The 4,467-nt window shown below is 39.1% G+C and overlaps 1 non-coding gene across 1 annotated transcript; it reads right to left on the bottom strand.

The window, feature by feature from the left end:
* Positions 1-3,143: 3,143 nt before the first annotated feature.
* Positions 3,144-3,250, bottom strand: LOC141716162 (small nucleolar RNA R71). The gene has a single exon (XR_012572882.1). It is a non-coding gene; the product is annotated as a small nucleolar RNA R71 (small nucleolar RNA).
* Between the last annotated feature and the right edge of the window lie 1,217 nt (positions 3,251-4,467).

Here is a 4,467-nt window from a genome sequence, read left to right as displayed (position 1 = left end):
ATATTCTCCATCTTTAACTTTGTTGGAGAAGCTAAAAATCCATGCAAGTGAGCATCATCTTCTAGATGATTTGTTGGCTCACTTGCCATTTCTTTCTGAGACTGTTGAGACATCTGAGCCAATTGTTGAAGCTGGTAGTGAACAAAGTTTGAAGGAAATGGAAAATAGGAAAAGGAAAATAGGGAGTCAAGGCAGAGTAGGAGGAACTGGGAACAGGAGCCTTCCAAGCAGGTTTGTCAGGGGAGTTGTGTCCCAACCTGCGAGAGGCCCCGGATTTAGAAAGGCCCCAAGTGAGAGTGTTGGCCAGGGCGGCAGATAATCTAGGGCAACGTTTCATAGCTAACCCGCACCCCAATACCAAAATGTCTAACATGTGGAAAAGACACCTTGGAGTGTGTAACTAGGAGATAGCCCCTCTGAAATGCTACAGGTGCGACCAACCCGGATACCTTGCCCCCAAATGAAGTTGGAACAAAATGAAGTTCAACTTGGAATAAAATGAAGTTCCACAATACCATTCATAACATGCTCCCTTATGAAATTCTTTATCCTTGAATGCTATACATGATTTTCAGTAATGGGAATGGCACTTGTGTTGACAGAAGATTGAAATTTATTCACATGTAGACCATAATCCAATAATTGATTTCTCATCCATAGAATCTATGCACAATAGCTGCCAGCAACAATATATTCAACCTTAGCTGTAGAAGTAGAAACTGAGTTTTGTTTCTTACTAAACCAGGACACTAGCTTATTTTCTTGAAATTGACATGTCCATATTGTACTTTGTCTGCCAATCTTGAAACTTGCATAATCTACATCTGAATAGTCAATTAGATCAAAACCAGAATCTCTAGGATACCAAATACCAAGTTTTGGTGTCCCTTTGAGAAATTTGAAAATCCTCTTAATAGCTATTAAGTGAGATTTTCTAGGATCAGCTTAAAATCTAGTACAAAGATATGTAGCAAACATAATATCAGGCCTACTAACTGTCAAATATAAAAGTGAGGCAACCATACCTCTATAACTTGAAATATCCACAGACTTTTCAGTTGTGTTCAATTCAAGTTTAGTGGCAGTGGCCATGGGAGTTTTTGCATATGTGCATTTTGAGAGGCATTTATGACACTTTATTACACTCCGTAAAGCTTTGAATTGGTGTAATTATACTCAAGTTGTTGGTATTTTAATGTGTTTTCTAGTGTTTTTGCATTTTCAGGCATTATCTAGGTAATCAGGTGGATTAGCATTATTTTGGTGCTAATTTGGTGTTAAGGTGATGATGGAATAAAAGCTCTTGGAAAACCGGCTCAATTCAGTAAGGAAAAAAGAGAAATAATATTTTTTTATGCAGGAGGTCAGCGCGCCTGCCCTGTGATAGCGCGCGGCCGTGCCCAAAGTTCCAGAAACTCAGCGTGCCCGTGCTGGTCAAGCGCGCGCCCGCGCTGGTCAAGCACGCAGCCGCGCCAGGTCGAATTTAAAGAATCATGTTTCTACTCTGATTTTGATCCAGAAGACTTCTACTCTGCATGGAGCTCCTATTTATAAATAATTAAGTTCATTTTTCAGAAGAGACACATCAGAGCACAAGGAGAAGGAGAAAATAAGACCGGTTTACCACAATTCAATCAAGGCGAAGAAGACCTAGTTCTAACTTGTGATTCTTTGTTTAAGTTGTAATGTTGGATGTTAGTTTTCTTATTATTGAACCTATACTCTTGTGTTATACTTTATTTATTATTCGTTTACAAAGACTATGTTTATTATACCATGCTTTCATCAGAACCCACGTTGATGATGAGTCCGATTAGGGGCTAATCATTATCGTGGGGTTCTAGCGGATTTAATTATGGATTTTTTTAGTTAGTTGTTCTAATGCCTTAGTGTGTGGTGATTGTATAATAACCTAGTATTGGTTGTGCGTATTCGTCTTATAAGCATCGCGAACTTATAAGATAGTATGTTAATTCTTAATGAAGCGAAAGTGAATTTAAGGATTTATAACTTGCCATGCTAGCATAAGTTCATGTGTATTTTTTATGCATGATTCGTAGGTAATTTAAACATCTTACTTGCCCTATGTAATCACGATAGATAACTTGTGTGTTAAACCGTTATGTTGTCAAATTCTATAGACATATAGGGTCTCAATATAATTGGTGTCTATTAAGCTTCTATCTATTTTGTGGATGTCTGGTAATATGGTATCCATACAACGAGAGTTGTTGTTTATCAATTTCGTGTTATCTTATTAGTGTCATCACCATTACATGCTAAGGTCAAGAATGAAAAGACTATTGAATGAAGTATTTAATGAAGTTAGAATCCCATTTTTGTCATATATATTAAATCAACCATTCTTATTCTCTTAGTTATAATTGTTAGCTTAATTCTTAGTTATAAAACAATCTCCATATGATAATCGTTTTAGCATTGAATAATAGCCATATCATTGTTGCATAAGTGCATAAATTATAAAGTTAACCTAAACCAGTCTCTGTGGGAATGAATCTGATTTATATCTTATACTACTTGTGAACGCGTATACTTGCGTGAATTTTAGCGCGTGTTTAGCGACTAACAAGTTTTTGGCGCCGCTGTCGGGGACTCAATGTTAATTTTTAGTTTATGTGTTTGTCATCAGTGGTTGTTAAAGTTCATTGACTCAGACATTGTTACTTATCTGTTTCCTTGTCTTTTTTCAGGTACTCTAGCGAGCGCGTATGCATATGCGTTCGCGCTCTCATAAGAGAACTCTGGATAAAGCTGATGAAGAAGTTGTAGTGGTTCAAAGGGAGGTTTTTGAGGACGAAGAGAAGGTAGAAGAAGAAGAGAAAGTCGAGGAACCAGTTTTAGTAGTGATGGGGGATCAAGAAGAAATTCCTAAGGATTTGATGGACTATTCTCAGCCTAAGATCAATGACATTCAATCTAGCATTATTAGGCCAGCCATCTCGGCTAACATGTTTGAGATCAAGTCAAGCACGATTCAGATGATATATAACTCATTTCAGTTTGGGGGTTCTCCTACTGAAGACCCTTACATGCACATCAGGGATTTCATTGAGATCTGTGATACTTTCAAGTTCAATTGTGTGACTGAAGATGCTAAATTCTTCCCTTTGGCGAAGACTGTTGCAATCAGGAATGCACTTACTCAGTTTGCTCAGCAAACTGGAGAATCTCTGTATGAGGCTTAGGATCGATATAAGGAGATGTTAAGGAAGTGCCCACACCATGGCATGCCAGATTGGATGATTATAAACTATTTCTACAATGGGCTGGGTGCTACTTCTAGACCCATGCTCGATGCAGCATCAGGAGGAGCCTTGTGGGCTAAGAGCTACAATGAAGCTTATGAATTGATTGAACTGATGGCTGCTAATGAATACCAGAATCCTTCCCAGAGGCTAACTGAGGGAAAAGTAGTAGGAATTCTGGAGTTGGATATAGCAATTGCTATAGCTGCCCAATTGAAGGATTTAACGATGAAGGTGAACACTTTGACTAATTATGGAGTTAATTAAATCTCTAGTGTCTGTGAGCTTTGAGCTGGTGCCCATGAGACTGATCAGTGTGCTATTTCTAGTGAATCACCTCAGTTCGTGAGCAACTTTCAGTGATTGCAAGAACCTGTGCCAGCCACTTATCATCCCAACAACAGCAATCATCCTAATTTCAGCTGGAGCAACGCTCAGAATATGATTCAACAGCCTTATCAGCAATACCCAGCTAAGCAGTACGACCCCCCTGGTTTTCAGCAACCGCAATATGCACCAAGGCATCAACTTCAGATGCGCCAAGCAATGAAAAATCTGAATTAGAGGGGTTGAAGTTTATGTGCAAGAGTCAAGTTATTTCTATTAAGACCTTGGAAAATCAAATTGGACAAATTGCCAATGCCTTGCTAAATCGTCAACCTGGTACATTACCTAGTGACACTGAAGTTCCAGGAAAGAGGGAAGCTAAGGAGAAGGTGAAAGCAATCACTTTGAGATCTAGAAAGGTTACGAATGCCGAACACACTCAAGTTTTAACTGAAGAAGCTGGGTGATAAGTGGCATTTTATACCACTTAGAACATCTTAAAATGGCTTAAATTGGTGCCTTGAAATCAAGTATTTTGTGTATTTGATGCGTTTTTCTAGTGTTTATGCATTTCAGGGTATTAGTGCATTTCGGAGGAGTAATCATCAAGAATAAGACTTGGCATGTGTTCACCATTGAGAGAGGAAAGGAAGGGGCAGATTACGGCGAAGAAACGGAGCAAACTCAGGATTTTTCCAGTAGGGTCCTGAGCGCTCGCTCAGCAATGCTGAGCGGCCGCACAGGAAGCTGAGCGCCCACTCAGCTATGCTGAGCGGCCGCGCAGGGTCGGGAAAAAAGATAATTTATTTTAGGACTTCTACTTCTGTTTGGCTTCCACTTCTATGTAATCTGAGTTTTATGGGACTATTATATA

This window comes from Apium graveolens, chromosome 3 (genome assembly GCF_009905375.1).
Source record: "Apium graveolens cultivar Ventura chromosome 3, ASM990537v1, whole genome shotgun sequence".
NCBI classification, from domain to species: Eukaryota; Viridiplantae; Streptophyta; class Magnoliopsida; order Apiales; family Apiaceae; genus Apium; species Apium graveolens.
This window is presented reverse-complemented; position numbering and strand designations above follow the sequence as displayed.